General features: G+C 46.7%; 39 non-coding genes across 39 annotated transcripts; all 39 read left to right on the plus strand.

The window, feature by feature from the left end:
* Positions 1-394: 394 nt before the first annotated feature.
* Positions 395-467, plus strand: Trnak-cuu (transfer RNA lysine (anticodon CUU)). The gene has a single exon. It is a non-coding gene; the product is annotated as a tRNA-Lys (tRNA).
* A 336-nt stretch (positions 468-803) lies between these two features.
* Trnat-agu (transfer RNA threonine (anticodon AGU)) lies at positions 804-875 on the plus strand. Its single transcript has one exon. It is a non-coding gene; the product is annotated as a tRNA-Thr (tRNA).
* Positions 876-1,382: 507 nt separating this feature from the next.
* Positions 1,383-1,455, plus strand: Trnar-ucg (transfer RNA arginine (anticodon UCG)). The gene has a single exon. It is a non-coding gene; the product is annotated as a tRNA-Arg (tRNA).
* Positions 1,456-1,905: 450 nt separating this feature from the next.
* Positions 1,906-1,978, plus strand: Trnak-cuu (transfer RNA lysine (anticodon CUU)). The gene has a single exon. It is a non-coding gene; the product is annotated as a tRNA-Lys (tRNA).
* Positions 1,979-2,889: 911 nt separating this feature from the next.
* On the plus strand, positions 2,890-2,962 carry Trnar-ucg (transfer RNA arginine (anticodon UCG)). Its single transcript has one exon. It is a non-coding gene; the product is annotated as a tRNA-Arg (tRNA).
* A 450-nt stretch (positions 2,963-3,412) lies between these two features.
* Positions 3,413-3,485, plus strand: Trnak-cuu (transfer RNA lysine (anticodon CUU)). The gene has a single exon. It is a non-coding gene; the product is annotated as a tRNA-Lys (tRNA).
* Positions 3,486-4,399: 914 nt separating this feature from the next.
* On the plus strand, positions 4,400-4,472 carry Trnar-ucg (transfer RNA arginine (anticodon UCG)). The gene has a single exon. It is a non-coding gene; the product is annotated as a tRNA-Arg (tRNA).
* A 1,443-nt stretch (positions 4,473-5,915) lies between these two features.
* Trnar-ucg (transfer RNA arginine (anticodon UCG)) lies at positions 5,916-5,988 on the plus strand. The gene has a single exon. It is a non-coding gene; the product is annotated as a tRNA-Arg (tRNA).
* A 450-nt stretch (positions 5,989-6,438) lies between these two features.
* Positions 6,439-6,511, plus strand: Trnak-cuu (transfer RNA lysine (anticodon CUU)). The gene has a single exon. It is a non-coding gene; the product is annotated as a tRNA-Lys (tRNA).
* A 336-nt stretch (positions 6,512-6,847) lies between these two features.
* On the plus strand, positions 6,848-6,919 carry Trnat-agu (transfer RNA threonine (anticodon AGU)). The gene has a single exon. It is a non-coding gene; the product is annotated as a tRNA-Thr (tRNA).
* Positions 6,920-7,423: 504 nt separating this feature from the next.
* Positions 7,424-7,496, plus strand: Trnar-ucg (transfer RNA arginine (anticodon UCG)). Its single transcript has one exon. It is a non-coding gene; the product is annotated as a tRNA-Arg (tRNA).
* A 450-nt stretch (positions 7,497-7,946) lies between these two features.
* Positions 7,947-8,019, plus strand: Trnak-cuu (transfer RNA lysine (anticodon CUU)). Its single transcript has one exon. It is a non-coding gene; the product is annotated as a tRNA-Lys (tRNA).
* Positions 8,020-8,355: 336 nt separating this feature from the next.
* Positions 8,356-8,427, plus strand: Trnat-agu (transfer RNA threonine (anticodon AGU)). The gene has a single exon. It is a non-coding gene; the product is annotated as a tRNA-Thr (tRNA).
* A 510-nt stretch (positions 8,428-8,937) lies between these two features.
* Positions 8,938-9,010, plus strand: Trnar-ucg (transfer RNA arginine (anticodon UCG)). Its single transcript has one exon. It is a non-coding gene; the product is annotated as a tRNA-Arg (tRNA).
* Positions 9,011-9,460: 450 nt separating this feature from the next.
* Trnak-cuu (transfer RNA lysine (anticodon CUU)) lies at positions 9,461-9,533 on the plus strand. Its single transcript has one exon. It is a non-coding gene; the product is annotated as a tRNA-Lys (tRNA).
* A 336-nt stretch (positions 9,534-9,869) lies between these two features.
* On the plus strand, positions 9,870-9,941 carry Trnat-agu (transfer RNA threonine (anticodon AGU)). Its single transcript has one exon. It is a non-coding gene; the product is annotated as a tRNA-Thr (tRNA).
* Positions 9,942-10,451: 510 nt separating this feature from the next.
* Trnar-ucg (transfer RNA arginine (anticodon UCG)) lies at positions 10,452-10,524 on the plus strand. The gene has a single exon. It is a non-coding gene; the product is annotated as a tRNA-Arg (tRNA).
* Positions 10,525-10,974: 450 nt separating this feature from the next.
* Positions 10,975-11,047, plus strand: Trnak-cuu (transfer RNA lysine (anticodon CUU)). Its single transcript has one exon. It is a non-coding gene; the product is annotated as a tRNA-Lys (tRNA).
* A 336-nt stretch (positions 11,048-11,383) lies between these two features.
* On the plus strand, positions 11,384-11,455 carry Trnat-agu (transfer RNA threonine (anticodon AGU)). The gene has a single exon. It is a non-coding gene; the product is annotated as a tRNA-Thr (tRNA).
* A 516-nt stretch (positions 11,456-11,971) lies between these two features.
* Trnar-ucg (transfer RNA arginine (anticodon UCG)) lies at positions 11,972-12,044 on the plus strand. Its single transcript has one exon. It is a non-coding gene; the product is annotated as a tRNA-Arg (tRNA).
* Positions 12,045-12,494: 450 nt separating this feature from the next.
* On the plus strand, positions 12,495-12,567 carry Trnak-cuu (transfer RNA lysine (anticodon CUU)). Its single transcript has one exon. It is a non-coding gene; the product is annotated as a tRNA-Lys (tRNA).
* Positions 12,568-12,905: 338 nt separating this feature from the next.
* Trnat-agu (transfer RNA threonine (anticodon AGU)) lies at positions 12,906-12,977 on the plus strand. Its single transcript has one exon. It is a non-coding gene; the product is annotated as a tRNA-Thr (tRNA).
* A 498-nt stretch (positions 12,978-13,475) lies between these two features.
* Positions 13,476-13,548, plus strand: Trnar-ucg (transfer RNA arginine (anticodon UCG)). Its single transcript has one exon. It is a non-coding gene; the product is annotated as a tRNA-Arg (tRNA).
* Positions 13,549-13,998: 450 nt separating this feature from the next.
* On the plus strand, positions 13,999-14,071 carry Trnak-cuu (transfer RNA lysine (anticodon CUU)). The gene has a single exon. It is a non-coding gene; the product is annotated as a tRNA-Lys (tRNA).
* Positions 14,072-14,407: 336 nt separating this feature from the next.
* Positions 14,408-14,479, plus strand: Trnat-agu (transfer RNA threonine (anticodon AGU)). The gene has a single exon. It is a non-coding gene; the product is annotated as a tRNA-Thr (tRNA).
* Positions 14,480-14,995: 516 nt separating this feature from the next.
* Positions 14,996-15,068, plus strand: Trnar-ucg (transfer RNA arginine (anticodon UCG)). The gene has a single exon. It is a non-coding gene; the product is annotated as a tRNA-Arg (tRNA).
* Positions 15,069-15,518: 450 nt separating this feature from the next.
* Positions 15,519-15,591, plus strand: Trnak-cuu (transfer RNA lysine (anticodon CUU)). The gene has a single exon. It is a non-coding gene; the product is annotated as a tRNA-Lys (tRNA).
* A 338-nt stretch (positions 15,592-15,929) lies between these two features.
* On the plus strand, positions 15,930-16,001 carry Trnat-agu (transfer RNA threonine (anticodon AGU)). Its single transcript has one exon. It is a non-coding gene; the product is annotated as a tRNA-Thr (tRNA).
* Positions 16,002-16,499: 498 nt separating this feature from the next.
* Trnar-ucg (transfer RNA arginine (anticodon UCG)) lies at positions 16,500-16,572 on the plus strand. The gene has a single exon. It is a non-coding gene; the product is annotated as a tRNA-Arg (tRNA).
* A 450-nt stretch (positions 16,573-17,022) lies between these two features.
* On the plus strand, positions 17,023-17,095 carry Trnak-cuu (transfer RNA lysine (anticodon CUU)). Its single transcript has one exon. It is a non-coding gene; the product is annotated as a tRNA-Lys (tRNA).
* A 338-nt stretch (positions 17,096-17,433) lies between these two features.
* Positions 17,434-17,505, plus strand: Trnat-agu (transfer RNA threonine (anticodon AGU)). Its single transcript has one exon. It is a non-coding gene; the product is annotated as a tRNA-Thr (tRNA).
* A 528-nt stretch (positions 17,506-18,033) lies between these two features.
* Trnar-ucg (transfer RNA arginine (anticodon UCG)) lies at positions 18,034-18,106 on the plus strand. The gene has a single exon. It is a non-coding gene; the product is annotated as a tRNA-Arg (tRNA).
* A 450-nt stretch (positions 18,107-18,556) lies between these two features.
* Positions 18,557-18,629, plus strand: Trnak-cuu (transfer RNA lysine (anticodon CUU)). The gene has a single exon. It is a non-coding gene; the product is annotated as a tRNA-Lys (tRNA).
* Positions 18,630-18,967: 338 nt separating this feature from the next.
* Trnat-agu (transfer RNA threonine (anticodon AGU)) lies at positions 18,968-19,039 on the plus strand. The gene has a single exon. It is a non-coding gene; the product is annotated as a tRNA-Thr (tRNA).
* Positions 19,040-19,552: 513 nt separating this feature from the next.
* Positions 19,553-19,625, plus strand: Trnar-ucg (transfer RNA arginine (anticodon UCG)). The gene has a single exon. It is a non-coding gene; the product is annotated as a tRNA-Arg (tRNA).
* Positions 19,626-20,075: 450 nt separating this feature from the next.
* Trnak-cuu (transfer RNA lysine (anticodon CUU)) lies at positions 20,076-20,148 on the plus strand. The gene has a single exon. It is a non-coding gene; the product is annotated as a tRNA-Lys (tRNA).
* Positions 20,149-20,486: 338 nt separating this feature from the next.
* Positions 20,487-20,558, plus strand: Trnat-agu (transfer RNA threonine (anticodon AGU)). The gene has a single exon. It is a non-coding gene; the product is annotated as a tRNA-Thr (tRNA).
* A 522-nt stretch (positions 20,559-21,080) lies between these two features.
* Trnar-ucg (transfer RNA arginine (anticodon UCG)) lies at positions 21,081-21,153 on the plus strand. The gene has a single exon. It is a non-coding gene; the product is annotated as a tRNA-Arg (tRNA).
* An 860-nt stretch (positions 21,154-22,013) lies between these two features.
* On the plus strand, positions 22,014-22,085 carry Trnat-agu (transfer RNA threonine (anticodon AGU)). Its single transcript has one exon. It is a non-coding gene; the product is annotated as a tRNA-Thr (tRNA).
* Positions 22,086-22,162: the final 77 nt, after the last annotated feature.

The raw sequence follows: 22,162 nt of genomic DNA on the forward strand, positions 1-22,162 counted from the left end.
CGAAACCGTCTGAATGTTGCTGTTGACCATTTTGTGCTTGGAGATGGTCTTGAGCTTGAAACACACACAAGAAGACCGGTGTTAACTAGCGAAATGGTCGGCAGAGTGCCCTCACCGCGAGGTTTGACTGGCACTTGCACATCTAAAACAACGTCGGAAAGTAACTCGTTCGGCTTTTGAGTCACGTCAAGTATGTGTGTTAATTTTGACGCCGCTAGCTCTGCAGATTGTCATGCAATTCCTTTACCTCTCAGAAATGATTATGAAATAAAAGTGAAGTACGTGACGAGTGTCGTTAGGAAAACATTAGGCAGCATGGAGAGATTCTGTATGGGACCAACCAACCCAAACGAGTACTGTGTGATCTGCTACCCAGGAGGTACCCAACGAGGCAGCACGGCTAGCTCAGTCGGTAGAGCATGAGACTCTTAATCACAAGGTCGTGGGTTCGAGCCCTTCGCTGGGTGGAACGGAATTTTTCTCCACTGCAGATGTAAATTACCGATTTCCTGATTAACGTGATGTAATGGAAATAGCAACTTTAAAATTTGCCTACGTCTCAATCAGTCGCAAGAAAACTGTATTTGAAGGTGAAGGTGATTTTGTAGACATGTGAAAGTCATGTTCTGAAGTGCAGGTGGTTTTGTTTGGAGAGAACATCGGCTACGTGTCAGATGTGTAGCCAAGCGGTAATGGGTCGCCATAGCTGCTAATATTAGTCAAAAATATGAAGTGTTGTCAGCTGAAGTCTGAAGATTCAGACGACCGTACGGACGAAGTACGCAAAAGTTCCGCTAGGCCGCGCCTCTTTAGCTCAGTGGTAGAGCACTGGTCTAGTAAACCAGGCGCCGTGAGTTCCATCCTCACAGGAGGAAGACGAATTTTGGAAATCAGTTGCGCGTCATGGCCGTATAGCAAACAGTATCTGTGATGGCGAACAATTAGCGAGAGGCGTTTTATTAAGAATTACTCTCAGATGTGATTAAGGCGAATGGCGCTGATAAAGCATTTGCCAAAGCGGTACGGCATAAGGTGGGACGAGGCATTCTGAATTACATTTTATAGATGTATTTCTCACAAATCTCTGAGCCTCCCGCGGTCGTCGTCTTCGTCGTCGTCGTCGTCGCCGCCGCCGCTTCTGCAGAATTAGCAAATGGCCATCGTAGCAAATGCGGCGAGGGACACCCTGCCATCGATTCCGATTGCGCAAAGTGTGTGGTCTTGTTTTCCTGTCTATGTTTGGTCGGTCTCGTAAGAGGTTGAATGTAACGAATGGGTGGGAAAGAGTAAGGGGCAGCGGCTGTGTGGAACGAAAACACAATTCCTCAGGGGGTGTGAGCGTTTCGAGATGAATCGTATATAAGTTATACTTGGTCGTCAGTGACCGTGTGGCCTAATGGATAAGGCGTCGGACTTCGGATCCGAAGATTGCAGGTTCGAATCCTGTCACGGTCGTGTTTTTCCAGTTCTGAGAAACAAACATACCGTTTTAATGTAGCAATTGTGCAGTACGAAACTGTCTGAATGTTGCTGTTGACCATTTTGTGCTTGGAGATGGTCTTGAGCTTGAAACACACACAACAAGACCGGTGTTAACTAGCGAAATGGTCGGCAGAGTGCCCTCACCGCGAGGTTTGACTGGCACTTGCACATCTAAAACAACGTCAGGAAGTAACTCGTTCGGCTTTTGAGTCACGTCAAGTATGTGTGTTAATTTTGACGCCGCTAGCTCTGCAGATTGTCATGCAATTCCTTTACCTCTCAGTAATGATTATGAAATAAAAGTGAAGTACGTGACGAGTGTCGTTAGGAAAACATTAGGCAGCATGGAGAGATTCTGTATGGGACCAACCAACCCAAACGAGTACTGTGTGATCTGCTACCCAGGAGGTACCCAACGAGGCAGCACGGCTAGCTCAGTCGGTAGAGCATGAGACTCTTAATCACAAGGTCGTGGGTTCGAGCCCTTCGCTGGGTGGAACGGAATTTTTCTCCACTGCAGATGTAAATTACCGATTTTCTGATTAACGTGATGTAATGGAAATAGCAACTTTAAAATTTGCCTACGTCTCAATCAGTCGCAAGGAAACTGTATTTGAAGGTGAAGGTGATTTTGTAGACATGTGTGAAAGTCATGTTCTGAAGTGCAGGTGATTTTGTTTGGAGAGAACATCGGCTACGTGTCAGATGTGTATCCAAGCAGTAATGGGTCGCCATAGCTGCAAATATTAGTGAAAAATATGAAGTGTTGTCAGCTGAAGTCTGAAGATTCAGACGACCGTACGGACGAAGTACGCAAAAGTTCCGCTAGGCCGCGTCTCTTTAGCTCAGTGGTAGAGCACTGGTCTAGTAAACCAGGAGTCGTGAGTTCCATCCTCACAGGAGGAAGACGAATTTTGGAAATCAGTTGCGCGTCATGCCCGTATAGCAAACAGTATCTGTGATGGCGAACAATTAGCGAGAGGCGTTTTATTAAGAATTACTCTCAGATGTGATTAAGGCGAATGGCGCTGATAAAGCATTTGCCAAAGCGGTACGGCATAAGGTGGGACGAGGCATTCTGAATTACATTTTATAGATGTATTTCTCACAAATCTCTGAGCCTCTCGCGGTCGTCGTCGTCGTCGTCGTCGCCGCCGCCGCTTCTGCAGAATTAGCAAATGGCCATCGTAGCAAATGCGGCGAGGGACACCCTGCCATCGATTCCGATTGCGCAAAGTGTGTGGTCTTGTTTTCCTGTCTATGTTTGGTCGGTCTCGTAAGAGGTTGAATGTAACGAATGGGTGGGAAAGAGTAAGGGGCAGCGGCTGTGTGGAACGAAAACACAATTCCTCAGGGGGTGTGAGCGTTTCGAGATGAATCGTATATAAGTTATACTTGGTCGTCAGTGACCGTGTGGCCTAATGGATAAGGCGTCGGACTTCGGATCCGAAGATTGCAGGTTCGAATCCTGTCACGGTCGTGTTTTTCCAGTTCTGAGAAACAAACATACCGTTTTAATGTAGCAATTGTGCAGTACGAAACTGTCTGAATGTTGCTGTTGACCATTTTGTGCTTGGAGATGGTCTTGAGCTTGAAACACACACAAGAAGACCGGTGTTAACTAGCGAAATGGTCGGCAGAGTGCCCTCACCGCGAGGTTTGACTGGCACTTGCACATCTAAAACAACGTCAGAAAGTAACTCGTTCGGCTTTTGAGTCACGTCAAGTATGTGTGTTAATTTTGACGCCGCTAGCTCTGCAGATTGTCATGCAATTCCTTTACCTCTCAGTAATGATTATGAAATAAAAGTGAAGTACGTGACGAGTGTCGTTAGGAAAACATTAGGCAGCATGGAGAGATTCTGTATGGGACCAACCAACCCAAACGAGTACTGTGTGATCTGCTACCCAGGAGGTACCCAACGAGGCAGCACGGCTAGCTCAGTCGGTAGAGCATGAGACTCTTAATCACAAGGTCGTGGGTTCGAGCCCTTCGCTGGGTGGAACGGAATTTTTCTCCACTGCAGATGTAAATTACCGATTTTCTGATTAACGTGATGTAATGGAAATAGCAACTTTAAAATTTGCCTACGTCTCAATCAGTCGCAAGAAAACTGTATTTGAAGGTGAAGGTGATTTTGTAGACATGTGTGAAAGTCATGTTCTGAAGTGCAGGTGATTTTGTTTGGAGAGAACATCGGCTACGTGTCAGATGTGTATCCAAGCAGTAATGGGTCGCCATAGCTGCAAATATTAGTGAAAAATATGAAGTGTTGTCAGCTGAAGTCTGAAGATTCAGACGACCGTACGGACGAAGTACGCAAAAGTTCCGCTAGGCCGCGTCTCTTTAGCTCAGTGGTAGAGCACTGGTCTAGTAAACCAGGAGTCGTGAGTTCCATCCTCACAGGAGGAAGACGAATTTTGGAAATCAGTTGCGCGTCATGCCCGTATAGCAAACAGTATCTGTGATGGCGAACAATTAGCGAGAGGCGTTTTATTAAGAATTACTCTCAGATGTGATTAAGGCGAATGGCGCTGATAAAGCATTTGCCAAAGCGGTACGGCATAAGGTGGGACGAGGCATTCTGAATTACATTTTATAGATGTATTTCTCACAAATCTCTGAGCCTCTCGCGGTCGTCGTCTTCGTCGTCGTCGTCGCCGCCGCCGCTTCTGCAGAATTAGCAAATGGCCATCGTAGCAAATGCGGCGAGGGACACCCTGCCATCGATTCCGATTGCGCAAAGTGTGTGGTCTTGTTTTCCTGTCTATGTTTGGTCGGTCTCGTAAGAGGTTGAATGTAACGATTGGGTGGGAAAGAGTAAGGGGCAGCGGCTGTGTGGAACGAAAACACAATTCCTCAGGGGGTGTGAGCGTTTCGAGATGAATCGTATATAAGTTATAATTGGTCGTCAGTGACCATGTGGCCTAATGGATAAGGCGTCGGACTTCGGATCCGAAGATTGCAGGTTCGAATCCTGTCACGGTCGTGTTTTTCCAGTTCTGAGAAACAAACATACCGTTTTAATGTAGCAATTGTGCAGTACGAAACTGTCTGAATGTTGCTGTTGACCATTTTGTGCTTGGAGATGGTCTTGAGCTTGAAACACACACAAGAAGACCGGTGTTAACTAGCGAAATGGTCGGCAGAGTGCCCTCACCGCGAGGTTTGACTGGCACTTGCACATCTAAAACAATGTCAGAAAGTAACTCGTTCGGCTTTTGAGTCACGTCAATTATGTGTGTTAATTTTGACGCCGCTAGCTCTGCAGATTGTCATGCAATTCCTTTACCTCTCAGAAATGATTATGAAATAAAAGTGAAGTACGTGACGAGTGTCGTTAGGAAAACATTAGGCAGCATGGAGAGATTCTGTATGGAACCAACCAACCCAAACGAGTACTGTGTGATCTGCTACCCAGGAGGTACCCAACGAGGCAGCACGGCTAGCTCAGTCGGTAGAGCATGAGACTCTTAATCACAGGGTCGTGGGATCGAGCCCTTCGCTGGGCGGAACGGAATTTTTCTCCACTGCAGATGTAAATTACCGATTTTCTGATTAACGTGATGTAATGGAAATAGCAACTTTAAAATTTGCCTACGTCTCAATCAGTCGCAAGAAAACTGTATTTGAAGGTGAAGGTGATTTTGTAGACATGTGTGAAAGTCATGTTCTGAAGTGCAGGTGATTTTGTTTGGAGAGAACATCGGCTACGTGTCAGATGTGTATCCAAGCAGTAATGGGTCGCCATAGCTGCAAATATTAGTGAAAAATATGAAGTGTTGTCAGCTGAAGTCTGAAGATTCAGACGACCGTACGGACGAAGTACGCAAAAGTTCCGCTAGGCCGCGACTCTTTGGCTCAGTGGTATAGCACTGGTCTAGTAAACCAGGAGTCGTGAGTTCCATCCTCACAGGAGGAAGACGAATTTTGGAAATCAGTTGCGCGTCATGGCCGTATAGCAAACAGTATCTGTGATGGCGAACAATTAGCGAGAGGCGTTTTATTAAGAATTACTCTCAGATGTGATTAAGGCGAATGGCGCTGATAAAGCATTTGCCAAAGCGGTACAGCATAAGGTAGGACGAGGCATTCTGAATTACATTTTATAGATGTATTTCTCACAAATCTCTGAGCCTCCCGCGGTCGTCGTCTTCGTCGTCGTCGTCGTCGTCGCCGCCGCCGCTTCTGCAGAATTAGCAAATGGCCATCGTAGCAAATGCGGCGAGGGACACCCTGCCATCGATTCCGATTGCGCAAAGTGTGTGGTCTTGTTTTCCTGTCTATGTTTGGTCGGTCTCGTAAGAGGTTGAATGTAACGAATGGGTGGGAAAGACTAAGGGGCAGCGGCTGTGTGGAACGAAAACACAATTCCTCAGGGGGTGTGAGCGTTTCGAGATGAATCGTATATAAGTTATACTTGGTCGTCAGTGACCGTGTGGCCTAATGGATAAGGCGTCGGACTTCGGATCCGAAGATTGCAGGTTCGAATCCTGTCACGGTCGTGTTTTTCCAGTTCTGAGAAACAAACATACCGTTTTAATGTAGCAATTGTGCAGTACGAAACCGTCTGAATGTTGCTGTTGACCATTTTGTGCTTGGAGATGGTCTTGAGCTTGAAACACACACAAGAAGACCGGTGTTAACTAGCGAAATGGTCGGCAGAGTGCCCTCACCGCGAGGTTTGACTGGCACTTGCACATCTAAAACAACGTCGGAAAGTAACTCGTTCGGCTTTTGAGTCACGTCAAGTATGTGTGTTAATTTTGACGCCGCTAGCTCTGCAGATTGTCATGCAATTCCTTTACCTCTCAGAAATGATTATGAAATAAAAGTGAAGTACGTGACGAGTGTCGTTAGGAAAACATTAGGCAGCATGGAGAGATTCTGTATGGGACCAACCAACCCAAACGAGTACTGTGTGATCTGCTACCCAGGAGGTACCCAACGAGGCAGCACGGCTAGCTCAGTCGGTAGAGCATGAGACTCTTAATCACAGGGTCGTGGGTTCGAGCCCTTCGCTGGGCGGAACGGAATTTTTCTCCACTGCAGATGTAAATTATCGATTTTCTGATTAACGTGATGTAATGGAAATAGCAACTTTAAAATTTGCCTACGTCTCAATCAGTCGCAAGAAAACTGTATTTGAAGGTGAAGGTGATTTTGTAGACATGTGAAAGTCATGTTCTGGAGTGCAGGTGGTTTTGTTTGGAGAGAACATCGGCTACGTGTCAGATGTGTAGCCAAGCGGTAATGGGTCGCCATAGCTGCTAATATTAGTCAAAAATATGAAGTGTTGTCAGCTGAAGTCTGAAGATTCAGACGACCGTACGGACGAAGTACGCAGAAGTTCCGCTAGGCCGCGCCTCTTTAGCTCAGTGGTAGAGCACTGGTCTAGTAAACCAGGCGCCGTGAGTTCCATCCTCACAGGAGGAAGACGAATTTTGGAAATCAGTTGCGCGTCATGGCCGTATAGCAAACAGTATCTGTGATGGCGAACAATTAGCGAGAGGCGTTTTATTAAGAATTACTCTCAGATGTGATTAAGGCGAATGGCGCTGATAAAGCATTTGCCAAAGCGGTACGGCATAAGGTGGGACGAGGCATTCTGAATTACATTTTATAGATGTATTTCTCACAAATCTCTGAGCCTCTCGCGGTCGTCGTCGTCGTCGTCGTCGTCGCCGCCGCCGCTTCTGCAGAATTAGCAAATGGCCATCGTAGCAAATGCGGCGAGGGACACCCTGCCATCGATTCCGATTGCGCAAAGTGTGTGGTCTTGTTTTCCTGTCTATGTTTGGTCGGTCTCGTAAGAGGTTGAATGTAACGAATGGGTGGGAAAGAGTAAGGGGCAGCGGCTGTGTGGAACGAAAACACAATTCCTCAGGGGGTGTGAGCGTTTCGAGATGAATCGTATATAAGTTATACTTGGTCGTCAGTGACCGTGTGGCCTAATGGATAAGGCGTCGGACTTCGGATCCGAAGATTGCAGGTTCGAATCCTGTCACGGTCGTGTTTTTCCAGTTCTGAGAAACAAACATACCGTTTTAATGTAGCAATTGTGCAGTGCGAAACCGTCTGAATGTTGCTGTTGACCATTTTGTGCTTGGAGATGGTCTTGAGCTTGAAACACACACAAGAAGACCGGTGTTAACTAGCGAAATGGTCGGCAGAGTGGCCTCACCGCGAGGTTTGACTGGCACTTGCACATCTAAAACAACGTCGGAAAGTAACTCGTTCGGCTTTTGAGTCACGTCAAGTATGTGTGTTAATTTTGACGCCGCTAGCTCTGCAGATTGTCATGCAATTCCTTTACCTCTCAGAAATGATTATGAAATAAAAGTGAAGTACGTGACGAGTGTCGTTAGGAAAACATTAGGCAGCATGGAGAGATTCTGTATGGGACCAACCAACCCAAACGAGTACTGTGTGATCTGCTACCCAGGAGGTACCCAACGAGGCAGCACGGCTAGCTCAGTCGGTAGAGCATGAGACTCTTAATCACAGGGTCGTGGGTTCGAGCCCTTCGCTGGGCGGAACGGAATTTTTCTCCACTGCAGATGTAAATTACCGATTTTCTGATTAACGTGATGTAATGGAAATAGCAACTTTAAAATTTGCCTACGTCTCAATCAGTCGCAAGAAAACTGTATTTGAAGGTGAAGGTGATTTTGTAGACATGTGAAAGTCATGTTCTGAAGTGCAGGTGGTTTTGTTTGGAGAGAACATCGGCTACGTGTCAGATGTGTAGCCAAGCAGTAATGGGTCGCCATAGCTGCTAATATTAGTCAAAAATATGAAGTGTTGTCAGCTGAAGTCTGAAGATTCAGACGACCGTACGGACGAAGTACGCAAAAGTTCCGCTAGGCCGCGCCTCTTTAGCTCAGTGGTAGAGCACTGGTCTAGTAAACCAGGAGTCGTGAGTTCCATCCTCACAGGAGGAAGACGAATTTTGGAAATCAGTTGCGCGTCATGGCCGTATAGCAAACAGTATCTGTGATGGCGAACAATTAGCGAGAGGCGTTTTATTAAGAATTACTCTCAGATGTGATTAAGGCGAATGGCGCTGATAAAGCATTTGCCAAAGCGGTACGGCATAAGGTGGGACGAGGCATTCTGAATTACATTTTATAGATGTATTTCTCACAAATCTCTGAGCCTCCCGCGGTCGTCGTCTTCGTCGTCGTCGTCGTCGTCGCCGCCACCGCTTCTGCAGAATTAGCAAATGGCCATCGTAGCAAATGCGGCGAGGGACACCCTGCCATCGATTCCGATTGCGCAAAGTGTGTGGTCTTGTTTTCCTGTCTATGTTTGGTTGGTCTCGTAAGAGGTTGAATGTAACGAATGGGTGGGAAAGAGTAAGGGGCAGCGGCTGTGTGGAACGAAAACACAATTCCTCAGGGGGTGTGATCGTTTCGAGATGAATCGTATATAAGTTATACTTGGTCGTCAGTGACCGTGTGGCCTAATGGATAAGGCGTCGGACTTCGGATCCGAAGATTGCAGGTTCGAGTCCTGTCACGGTCGTGTTTTTCCAGTTCTGAGAAACAAACATACCGTTTTAATGTAGCAATTGTGCAGTACGAAACCGTCTGAATGTTGCTGTTGACCATTTTGTGCTTGAAGATGGTCTTGAGCTTGAAACACACACAAGAAGACCGGTGTTAACTAGCGAAATGGTCGGCAGAGTGCCCTCACCGCGAGGTTTGACTGGCACTTGCACATCTAAAACAACGTCGGAAAGTAACTCGTTCGGCTTTTGAGTCACGTCAAGTATGTGTGTTAATTTTGACGCCGCTAGCTCTGCAGATTGTCATGCAATTCCTTTGCCTCTCAGAAATGATTATGAAATAAAAGTGAAGTACGTGACGAGTGTCGTTAGGAAAACATTAGGCAGCATGGAGAGATTCTGTATGGGACCAACCAACCCAAACGAGTACTGTGTGATCTGCTACCCAGGAGGTACCCAACGAGGCAGCACGGCTAGCTCAGTCGGTAGAGCATGAGACTCTTAATCACAGGGTCGTGGGTTCGAGCCCTTCGCTGGGCGGAACGGAATTTTTCTCCACTGCAGATGTAAATTACCGATTTTCTGATTAACGTGATGTAATGGAAATAGCAACTTTAAAATTTGCCTACGTCTCAATCAGTCGCAAGAAAACTGTATTTGAAGGTGAAGGTGATTTTGTAGACATGTGAAAGTCATGTTCTGAAGTGCAGGTGGTTTTGTTTGGAGAGAACATCGGCTACGTGTCAGATGTGTAGCCAAGCAGTAATGGGTCGCCATAGCTGCTAATATTAGTCAAAAATATGAAGTGTTGTCAGCTGAAGTCTGAAGATTCAGACGACCGTACGGACGAAGTACGCAAAAGTTCCGCTAGGCCGCGCCTCTTTAGCTCAGTGGTAGAGCACTGGTCTAGTAAACCAGGAGTCGTGAGTTCCATCCTCACAGGAGGAAGACGAATTTTGGAAATCAGTTGCGCGTCATGGCCGTATAGCAAACAGTATCTGTGATGGCGAACAATTAGCGAGAGGCGTTTTATTAAGAATTACTCTCAGATGTGATTAAGGCGAATGGCGCTGATAAAGCATTTGCCAAAGCGGTACGGCATAAGGTGGGACGAGGCATTCTGAATTACATTTTATAGATGTATTTCTCACAAATCTCTGAGCCTCCCGCGGTCGTCGTCTTCGTCGTCGTCGTCGTCGTCGCCGCCACCGCTTCTGCAGAATTAGCAAGTGGCCATCGTAGCAAATGCGGCGAGGGACACCCTGCCATCGATTCCGATTGCGCAAAGTGTGTGGTCTTGTTTTCCTGTCTATGTTTGGTTGGTCTCGTAAGAGGTTGAATGTAACGAATGGGTGGGAAAGAGTAAGGGGCAGCGGCTGTGTGGAACGAAAACACAATTCCTCAGGGGGTGTGAGCGTTTCGAGATGAATCGTATATAAGTTATACTTGGTCGTCAGTGACCGTGTGGCCTAATGGATAAGGCGTCGGACTTCGGATCCGAAGATTGCAGGTTCGAGTCCTGTCACGGTCGTGTTTTTCCAGTTCTGAGAAACAAACATACCGTTTTAATGTAGCAATTGTGCAGTACGAAACCGTCTGAATGTTGCTGTTGACCATTTTGTGCTTGAAGATGGTCTTGAGCTTGAAACACACACAAGAAGACCGGTGTTAACTAGCGAAATGGTCGGCAGAGTGCCCTCACCGCGAGGTTTGACTGGCACTTGCACATCTAAAACAACGTCGGAAAGTAACTCGTTCGGCTTTTGAGTCACGTCAAGTATGTGTGTTAATTTTGACGCCGCTAGCTCTGCAGATTGTCATGCAATTCCTTTACCTCTCAGAAATGATTATGAAATAAAAGTGAAGTACGTGACGAGTGTCGTTAGGAAAACATTAGGCAGCATGGAGAGATTCTGTATGGGACCAACCAACCCAAACGAGTACTGTGTGATCTGCTACCCAGGAGGTACCCAACGAGGCAGCACGGCTAGCTCAGTCGGTAGAGCATGAGACTCTTAATCACAGGGTCGTGGGTTCGAGCCCTTCGCTGGGCAGAACGGAATTTTTCTCCACTGCAGATGTAAATTACCGATTTTCTGATTAACGTGATGTAATGGAAATAGCAACTTTAAAATTTGCCTACGTCTCAATCAGTCGCAAGAAAACTGTATTTGAAGGTGAAGGTGATTTTGTAGACATGTGAAAGTCATGTTCTGAAGTGCAGGTGGTTTTGTTTGGAGAGAACATCGGCTACGTGTCAGATGTGTAGCCAAGCAGTAATGGGTCGCCATAGCTGCTAATATTAGTCAAAAATATGAAGTGTTGTCAGCTGAAGTCTGAAGATTCAGACGACCGTACGGACGAAGTACGCAAAAGTTCCGCTAGGCCGCGCCTCTTTAGCTCAGTGGTAGAGCACTGGTCTAGTAAACCAGGAGTCGTGAGTTCCATCCTCACAGGAGGAAGACGAATTTTGGAAATCAGTTGCGCGTCATGGCCGTATAGCAAACAGTATCTGTGATGGCGAACAATTAGCGAGAGGCGTTTTATTAAGAATTACTCTCAGATGTGATTAAGGCGAATGGCGCTGATAAAGCATTTGCCAAAGCGGTACGGCATAAGGTGGGACGAGGCATTCTGAATTACATTTTATAGATGTATTTCTCACAAATCTCTGAGCCTCCCGCGGTCGTCGTCTTCGTCGTCGTCGTCGTCGTCGTTGTCGCCGTCGCCGCTTCTGCAGAATTAGCAAATGGCCATCGTAGCAAATGCGGCGAGGGACACCCTGCCATCGATTCCGATTGCGCAAAGTGTGTGGTCTTGTTTTCCTGTCTATGTTTGGTCGGTCTCGTAAGAGGTTGAATGTAACGAATGGGTGGGAAAGAGTAAGGGGCAGCGGCTGTGTGGAACGAAAACACAATTCCTCAGGGGGTGTGAGCGTTTCGAGATGAATCGTATATAAGTTATACTTGGTCGTCAGTGACCGTGTGGCCTAATGGATAAGGCGTCGGACTTCGGATCCGAAGATTGCAGGTTCGAATCCTGACACGGTCGTGTTTTTCCAGTTCTGAGAAACAAACATACCGTTTTAATGTAGCAATTGTGCAGTACGAAACCGTCTGAATGTTGCTGTTGACCATTTTGTGCTTGGAGATGGTCTTGAGCTTGAAACACACACAAGAAGACCGGTGTTAACTAGCGAAATGGTCGGCAGAGTGCCCTCACCGCGAGGTTTGACTGGCACTTGCACATCTAAAACAACGTCGGAAAGTAACTCGTTCGGCTTTTGAGTCACGTCAAGTATGTGTGTTAATTTTGACGCCGCTAGCTCTGCAGATTGTCATGCAATTCCTTTACCTCTCAGAAATGATTATGAAATAAAAGTGAAGTACGTGACGAGTGTCGTTAGGAAAACATTAGGAAGCATGGAGAGATTCTGTATGGGACCAACCAACCCAAACGAGTACTGTGTGATCTGCTACCCAGGAGGTACCCAACGAGGCAGCACGGCTAGCTCAGTCGGTAGAGCATGAGACTCTTAATCACAGGGTCGTGGGTTCGAGCCCTTCGCTGGGCGGAACGGAATTTTTCTCCACTGCAGATGTAAATTACCGATTTTCTGATTAACGTGATGTAATGGAAATAGCAACTTTAAAATTTGCCTACGTCTCAATCAGTCGCAAGAAAACTGTATTTGAAGGTGAAGGTGATTTTGTAGACATGTGTGAAAGTCATGTTCTGAAGTGCAGGTGATTTTGTTTGGAGAGAACATCGGCTACGTGTCAGATGTGTATCCAAGCAGTAATGGGTCGCCATAGCTGCAAATATTAGTGAAAAATATGAAGTGTTGTCAGCTGAAGTCTGAAGATTCAGACGACCGTACGGACGAAGTACGCAAAAGTTCCGCTAGGCCGCGCCTCTTTAGCTCAGTGGTAGAGCACTGGTCTAGTAAACCAGGAGTCGTGAGTTCCATCCTCACAGGAGGAAGACGAATTTTGGAAATCAGTTGCGCGTCATGGCCGTATAGCAAACAGTATCTGTGATGGCGAACAATTAGCGAGAGGCGTTTTATTAAGAATTACTCTCAGATGTGATTAAGGCGAATGGCGCTGATAAAGCATTTGCCAAAGCGGTACGGCATAAGGTGGGACGAGGCATTCTGAATTACATTTTATAGATGTATTTCTCACAAATCTCTGAGCCTCCCGCGGTCGTCGTCGTCGTCGTCGCCGCCGCCGCTTCTGCAGAATTAGCAAATGGCCATCGTAGCAAATGCGGCGAGGGACACCCTGCCATCGATTCCGATTGCGCAAAGTGTGTGGTCTTGTTTCCCTGTCTATGTTTGGTCGGTCTCGTAAGAGGTTGAATGTAACGAATGGGTGGGAAAGAGTAAGGGGCAGCGGCTGTGTGGAACGAAAACACAATTCCTCAGGGGGTGTGAGCGTTTCGAGATGAATCGTATATAAGTTATACTTGGTCGTCAGTGACCGTGTGGCCTAATGGATAAGGCGTCGGACTTCGGATCCGAAGATTGCAGGTTCGAATGCTGTCACGGTCGTGTTTTTCCAGTTCTGAGAAACAAACATACCGTTTTAATGTAGCAATTGTGCAGTACGAAACCGTCTGAATGTTGCTGTTGACCATTTTGTTCTTGAAGATGGTCTTGAGCTTGAAACACACACAAGAAGACCGGTGTTAACTAGCGAAATGGTCGGCAGAGTGCCCTCACCGCGAGGTTTGACTGGCACTTGCACATCTAAAACAACGTCGGAAAGTAACTCGTTCGGCTTTTGAGTCACGTCAAGTATGTGTGTTAATTTTGACGCCGCTAGCTCTGCAGATTGTCATGCAATTCCTTTACCTCTCAGAAATGATTATGAAATAAAAGTGAAGTACGTGACGAGTGTCGTTAGGAAAACATTAGGCAGCATGGAGAGATTCTGTATGGGACCAACCAACCCAAACGAGTACTGTGTGATCTGCTACCCAGGAGGTACCCAACGAGGCAGCACGGCTAGCTCAGTCGGTAGAGCATGAGACTCTTAATCACAGGGTCGTGGGTTCGAGCCCTTCGCTGGGCAGAACGGAATTTTTCTCCACTGCAGATGTAAATTACCGATTTTCTGATTAACGTGATGTAATGGAAATAGCAACTTTAAAATTTGCCTACGTCTCAATCAGTCGCAAGAAAACTGTATTTGAAGGTGAAGGTGATTTTGTAGACATGTGAAAGTCATGTTCTGAAGTGCAGGTGGTTTTGTTTGGAGAGAACATCGGCTACGTGTCAGATGTGTAGCCAAGCAGTAATGGGTCGCCATAGCTGCTAATATTAGTCAAAAATATGAAGTGTTGTCAGCTGAAGTCTGAAGATTCAGACGACCGTACGGACGAAGTACGCAAAAGTTCCGCTAGGCCGCGCCTCTTTAGCTCAGTGGTAGAGCACTGGTCTAGTAAACCAGGAGTCGTGAGTTCCATCCTCACAGGAGGAAGACGAATTTTGGAAATCAGTTGCGCGTCATGGCCGTATAGCAAACAGTATCTGTGATGGCGAACAATTAGCGAGAGGCGTTTTATTAAGAATTACTCTCAGATGTGATTAAGGCGAATGGCGCTGATAAAGCATTTGCCAAAGCGGTACGGCATAAGGTGGGACGAGGCATTCTGAATTACATTTTATAGATGTATTTCTCACAAATCTCTGAGCCTCCCGCGGTCGTCGTCTTCGTCGTCGTCGTCGTCGTCGTTGTCGCCGTCGCCGCTTCTGCAGAATTAGCAAATGGCCATCGTAGCAAATGCGGCGAGGGACACCCTGCCATCGATTCCGATTGCGCAAAGTGTGTGGTCTTGTTTTCCTGTCTATGTTTGGTCGGTCTCGTAAGAGGTTGAATGTAACGAATGGGTGGGAAAGAGTAAGGGGCAGCGGCTGTGTGGAACGAAAACACAATTCCTCAGGGGGTGTGAGCGTTTCGAGATGAATCGTATATAAGTTATACTTGGTCGTCAGTGACCGTGTGGCCTAATGGATAAGGCGTCGGACTTCGGATCCGAAGATTGCAGGTTCGAATCCTGACACGGTCGTGTTTTTCCAGTTCTGAGAAACAAACATACCGTTTTAATGTAGCAATTGTGCAGTACGAAACCGTCTGAATGTTGCTGTTGACCATTTTGTGCTTGGAGATGGTCTTGAGCTTGAAACACACACAAGAAGACCGGTGTTAACTAGCGAAATGGTCGGCAGAGTGCCCTCACCGCGAGGTTTGACTGGCACTTGCACATCTAAAACAACGTCGGAAAGTAACTCGTTCGGCTTTTGAGTCACGTCAAGTATGTGTGTTAATTTTGACGCCGCTAGCTCTGCAGATTGTCATGCAATTCCTTTACCTCTCAGAAATGATTATGAAATAAAAGTGAAGTACGTGACGAGTGTCGTTAGGAAAACATTAGGAAGCATGGAGAGATTCTGTATGGGACCAACCAACCCAAACGAGTACTGTGTGATCTGCTACCCAGGAGGTACCCAACGAGGCAGCACGGCTAGCTCAGTCGGTAGAGCATGAGACTCTTAATCACAGGGTCGTGGGTTCGAGCCCTTCGCTGGGCGGAACGGAATTTTTCTCCACTGCAGATGTAAATTACCGATTTTCTGATTAACGTGATGTAATGGAAATAGCAACTTTAAAATTTGCCTACGTCTCAATCAGTCGCAAGAAAACTGTATTTGAAGGTGAAGGTGATTTTGTAGACATGTGTGAAAGTCATGTTCTGAAGTGCAGGTGATTTTGTTTGGAGAGAACATCGGCTACGTGTCAGATGTGTATCCAAGCAGTAATGGGTCGCCATAGCTGCAAATATTAGTGAAAAATATGAAGTGTTGTCAGCTGAAGTCTGAAGATTCAGACGACCGTACGGACGAAGTACGCAAAAGTTCCGCTAGGCCGCGCCTCTTTAGCTCAGTGGTAGAGCACTGGTCTAGTAAACCAGGAGTCGTGAGTTCCATCCTCACAGGAGGAAGACGAATTTTGGAAATCAGTTGCGCGTCATGGCCGTATAGCAAACAGTATCTGTGATGGCGAACAATTAGCGAGAGGCGTTTTATTAAGAATTACTCTCAGATGTGATTAAGGCGAATGGCGCTGATAAAGCATTTGCCAAAGCGGTACGGCATAAGGTGGGACGAGGCATTCTGAATTACATTTTATAGATGTATTTCTCACAAATCTCTGAGCCTCCCGCGGTCGTCGTCGTCGTCGTCGCCGCCGCCGCTTCTGCAGAATTAGCAAATGGCCATCGTAGCAAATGCGGCGAGGGACACCCTGCCATCGATTCCGATTGCGCAAAGTGTGTGGTCTTGTTTCCCTGTCTATGTTTGGTCGGTCTCGTAAGAGGTTGAATGTAACGAATGGGTGGGAAAGAGTAAGGGGCAGCGGCTGTGTGGAACGAAAACACAATTCCTCAGGGGGTGTGAGCGTTTCGAGATGAATCGTATATAAGTTATACTTGGTCGTCAGTGACCGTGTGGCCTAATGGATAAGGCGTCGGACTTCGGATCCGAAGATTGCAGGTTCGAATGCTGTCACGGTCGTGTTTTTCCAGTTCTGAGAAACAAACATACCGTTTTAATGTAGCAATTGTGCAGTACGAAACCGTCTGAATGTTGCTGTTGACCATTTTGTTCTTGAAGATGGTCTTGAGCTTGAAACACACACAAGAAGACCGGTGTTAACTAGCGAAATGGTCGGCAGAGTGCCCTCACCGCGAGGTTTGACTGGCACTTGCACATCTAAAACAACGTCGGAAAGTAACTCGTTCGGCTTTTGAGTCACGTCAAGTATGTGTGTTAATTTTGACGCCGCTAGCTCTGCAGATTGTCATGCAATTCATTTACCTCTCAGAAATGATTATGAAATAAAAGTGAAGTACGTGACGAGTGTCGTTAGGAAAACATTAGGCAGCATGGAGAGATTCTGTATGGGACCAACCAACCCAAACGAGTACTGTGTGATCTGCTACCCAGGAGGTACCCAACGAGGCAGCACGGCTAGCTCAGTCGGTAGAGCATGAGACTCTTAATCACAGGGTCGTGGGTTCGAGCCCTTCGCTGGGCGGAACGGAATTTTTCTCCACTGCAGATGTAAATTACCGATTTTCTGATTAACGTGATGTAATGGAAATAGCAACTTTAAAATTTGCCTACGTCTCAATCAGTCGCAAGAAAACTGTATTTGAAGGTGAAGGTGATTTTGTAGACATGTGTGAAAGTCATGTTCTGAAGTGCAGGTGATTTTGTTTGGAGAGAACATCGGCTACGTGTCAGATGTGTATCCAAGCAGTAATGGGTCGCCATAGCTGCAAATATTAGTGAAAAATATGAAGTGTTGTCAGCTGAAGTCTGAAGATTCAGACGACCGTACGGACGAAGTACGCAAAAGTTCCGCTAGGCCGCGCCTCTTTAGCTCAGTGGTAGAGCACTGGTCTAGTAAACCAGGAGTCGTGAGTTCCATCCTCACAGGAGGAAGACGAATTTTGGAAATCAGTTGCGCGTCATGGCCGTATAGCAAACAGTATCTGTGATGGCGAACAATTAGCGAGAGGCGTTTTATTAAGAATTACTCTCAGATGTGATTAAGGCGAATGGCGCTGATAAAGCATTTGCCAAAGCGGTACGGCATAAGGTGGGACGAGGCATTCTGAATTACATTTTATACATGTATTTCTCACAAATCTCTGAGCCTCCCGCGGTCGTCGTCTTCGTCGTCGTCGTCGTCGTCGTCGTCGTCGTCGTCGTCGCCGCCGCCGCTTCTGCAGAATTAGCAAATGGCCATCGTAGCAAATGCGGCGAGGGACACCCTGCCATCGATTCCGATTGCGCAAAGTGTGTGGTCTTGTTTTCCTGTCTATGTTTGGTCGGTCTCGTAAGAGGTTGAATGTAACGAATGGGTGGGAAAGAGTAAGGGGCAGCGGCTGTGTGGAACGAAAACACAATTCCTCAGGGGGTGTGAGCGTTTCGAGATGAATCGTATATAAGTTATACTTGGTCGTCAGTGACCGTGTGGCCTAATGGATAAGGCGTCGGACTTCGGATCCGAAGATTGCAGGTTCGAATCCTGTCACGGTCGTGTTTTTCCAGTTCTGAGAAACAAACATACCGTTTTAATGTAGCAATTGTGCAGTACGAAACCGTCTGAATGTTGCTGTTGACCATTTTGTGCTTGAAGATGGTCTTGAGCTTGAAACACACACAAGAAGACCGGTGTTAACTAGCGAAATGGTCGGCAGAGTGCCCTCACCGCGAGGTTTGACTGGCACTTGCACATCTAAAACAACGTCGGAAAGTAACTCGTTCGGCTTTTGAGTCACGTCAAGTATGTGTGTTAATTTTGACGCCGCTAGCTCTGCAGATTGTCATGCAATTCCTTTACCTCTCAGAAATGATTATGAAATAAAAGTGAAGTACGTGACGAGTGTCGTTAGGAAAACATTAGGCAGCATGGAGAGATTCTGTATGGGACCAACCAACCCAAACGAGTACTGTGTGATCTGCTACCCAGGAGGTACCCAACGAGGCAGCACGGCTAGCTCAGTCGGTAGAGCATGAGACTCTTAATCACAGGGTCGTGGGTTCGAGCCCTTCGCTGGGCGGAACGGAATTTTTCTCCACTGCAGATGTAAATTACCGATTTTCTGATTAACGTGATGTAATGGAAATAGCAACTTTAAAATTTGCCTACGTCTCAATCAGTCGCAAGAAAACTGTATTTGAAGGTGAAGGTGATTTTGTAGACATGTGTGAAAGTCATGTTCTGAAGTGCAGGTGATTTTGTTTGGAGAGAACATCGGCTACGTGTCAGATGTGTATCCAAGCAGTAATGGGTCGACATAGCTGCAAATATTAGTGAAAAATATGAAGTGTTGTCAGCTGAAGTCTGAAGATTCAGACGACCGTACGGACGAAGTACGCAAAAGTTCCGCTAGGACGCGCCTCTTTAGCTCAGTGGTAGAGCACTGGTCTAGTAAACCAGGAGTCGTGAGTTCCATCCTCACAGGAGGAAGACGAATTTTGGAAATCAGTTGCGCGTCATGGCCGTATAGCAAACAGTATCTGTGATGGCGAACAATTAGCGAGAGGCGTTTTATTAAGAATTACTCTCAGATGTGATTAAGGCGAATGGCGCTGATAAAGCATTTGCCAAAGCGGTACGGCATAAGGTGGGACGAGGCATTCTGAATTACATTTTATAGATGTATTTCTCACAAATCTCTGAGCCTCCCGCGGTCGTCGTCTTCGTCGTCGTCGTCGTCGTCGTCGCCGCCGCCGCTTCTGCAGAATTAGCAAATGGCCATCGTAGCAAATGCGGCGAGGGACACCCTGCCATCGATTCCGATTGCGCAAAGTGTGTGGTCTTGTTTTCCTGTCTACGTTTGGTCGGTCTCGTAAGAGGTTGAATGTAACGAATGGGTGGGAAAGAGTAAGGGGCAGCGGCTGTGTGGAACGAAAACACAATTCCTCAGGGGGTGTGAGCGTTTCGAGATGAATCGTATATAAGTTATACTTGGTCGTCAGTGACCGTGTGGCCTAATGGATAAGGCGTCGGACTTCGGATCCGAAGATTGCAGGTTCGAATCCTGTCACGGTCGTGTTTTTCCAGTTCTGAGAAACAAACATACCGTTTTAATGTAGCAATTGTGCAGTACGAAACCGTCTGAATGTCGCTGTTGACCATTTTGTGCTTGAAGATGGTCTTGAGCTTGAAGCACACACAAGAAGACCGGTGTTAACTAGCGAAATGGTCGGCAGAGTGCCCTCACCGCTAGGTTTGACTGGCACTTGCACATCTAAAACAACGTCGGAAAGTAACTCGTTCGGCTTTTGAGTCACGTCAAGTATGTGTGTTAATTTTGACGCCGCTAGCTCTGCAGATTGTCATGCAATTCCTTTACCTCTCAGAAATGATTATGAAATAAAAGTGAAGTACGTGACGAGTGTCGTTAGGAAAACATTAGGCAGCATGGAGAGATTCTGTATGGGACCAACCAACCCAAACGAGTACTGTGTGATCTGCTACCCAGGAGGTACCCAACGAGGCAGCACGGCTAGCTCAGTCGGTAGAGCATGAGACTCTTAATCACAGGGTCGTGGGTTCGAGCCCTTCGCTGGGCGGAACGGAATTTTTCTCCACTGCAGATGTAAATTACCGATTTTCTGATTAACGTGATGTAATGGAAATAGCAACTTTAAAATATGCCTACGTCTCAATCAGTCGCAAGTAAACTGTATATGAAAGTGAAGGTGATTTTGTAGACATGTTTGAAAGTCATGTTCTGAAGTGCAGGTGATTTTGTTTGGAGAGAACATCGGCTACGTGTCAGATGTGTATCCAAGCAGTAATGGGTCGCCATAGCTGCAAATATTAGTGAAAAATATGAAGTGTTGTCAGCTGAAGTCTGAAGATTCAGACGACCGTACGGACGAAGTACGCAAAAGTTCCGCTAGGCCGCGCCTCTTTAGCTCAGTGGTAGAGCACTGGTCTAGTAAACCAGGAGTCGTGAGTTCCATCCTCACAGGAGGAAGACGAATTTTGGAAATCAGTTGCGCGTCATGGCCGTATAGCAAACAGTATCTGTGATGGCGAACAATTAGCGAGAGGCGTTTTATTAAGAATTACTCTCAGATGTGATTAAGGCGAATGGCGCTGATAAAGCATTTGCCAAAGCAGTACGGCATAAGGTGGGACGAGGCATTCTGAATTACATTTTATAGATGTATTTCTCACAAATCTCTGAGCCTCCCGCGGTCGTCGTCTTCGTCGTCTTCGTCGTCGTCGTCGTCGTCGTCGCCGCCGCCGCTTCTGCAGAATTAGCAAATGGCCATCGTAGCAAATGCGGCGAGGGACACCCTGCCATCGATTCCGATTGCACAAAGTGTGTGGTCTTGTTTTCCTGTCTATGTTTGGTCGGTCTCGTAAGAGGTTGAATGTAACGAATGGGTGGGAAAGAGTAAGGGGCAGCGGCTGTGTGGAACGAAACCACAATTCCTCAGGGGGTGTGAGCGTTTCGAGATGAATCGTATATAAGTTATACTTGGTCGTCAGTGACTGTGTGGCCTAAAGGATAAGGCGTCGGACTTCGGATCCGAAGATTGCAGGTTGGAGTCCTGTCACGGTCGTGTTTTTCCAGTTCTGAGAAACAAACATACCGTTTTAATGTAGCAATTGTGCAGTACGAAACCGTCTGAATGTTGCTGTTGACCATTTTGTGCTTGAAGATGTTCTTGAGCTTGAAGCACACACAAGAAGACCGGTGTTAACTAGCGAAATGGTCGGCAGAGTGCCCTCACCGCGAGGTTTGACTGGCACTTGCACATCTAAAACAACGTCGGAAAGTAACTCGTTCCGCTTTTGAGTCACGTCAAGTATGTGTGTTAATTTTGACGCCGCTAGCTCTGCAGATTGTCATGCAATTCCTTTACCTCTCAGAAATGATTATGAAATAAAATTGAAGTACGTGACGAGTGTCGTTAGGAAAACATTAGGCAGCATGGAGAGATTCTGTATGGGACCAACCAACCCAAACGAGTACTGTGTGATCTGCTACCTTGAGGTACCCAACGAGGCAGCACGGCTAGCTCAGTCGGTAGAGGATGAGACTCTTAATCACAGGGTCGTGGGTTCGAGCCCTTCGCTGGGCGGAACGGAATTTTTCTCCACTGCAGATGTAAATTACCGATTTTCTGATTAACGTGATGTAATGGTAATAGTAACTTTAAAATATGCCTACGTCTCAATCAGTCGCAAGAAAACTGTATTTGAAGGTGAAGGTGATTTTGTAGACATGTGTGAAAGTCATGTTCTGAAGTGCAGGTGATTTTGTTTGGAGAGAACATCGGCTACGTGTCAGATGTGTATCCAAGCAGTAATGGGTCGCCATAGCTGCAAATATTAGTGAAAAATATGAAGTGTTGTCAGCTGAAGTCTGAAGATTCAGACGACCGTACGGACGAAGTACGCAAAAGTTCCGCTAGGCCGCGCCTCTTTAGCTCAGTGGTAGAGCACTGGTCTAGTAAACCAGGAGTCGTGAGTTCCATCCTCACAGGAGGAAGACGAATTTTGGAAATCAGTTGCGCGTCATGGCCGTATAGCAAACAGTATCTGTGATGGCGAACAATTAGCGAGAGG

This window comes from Schistocerca gregaria, chromosome 11, assembly GCF_023897955.1.
Source record: "Schistocerca gregaria isolate iqSchGreg1 chromosome 11, iqSchGreg1.2, whole genome shotgun sequence".
Taxonomy (NCBI): domain Eukaryota; kingdom Metazoa; phylum Arthropoda; class Insecta; order Orthoptera; family Acrididae; genus Schistocerca; species Schistocerca gregaria.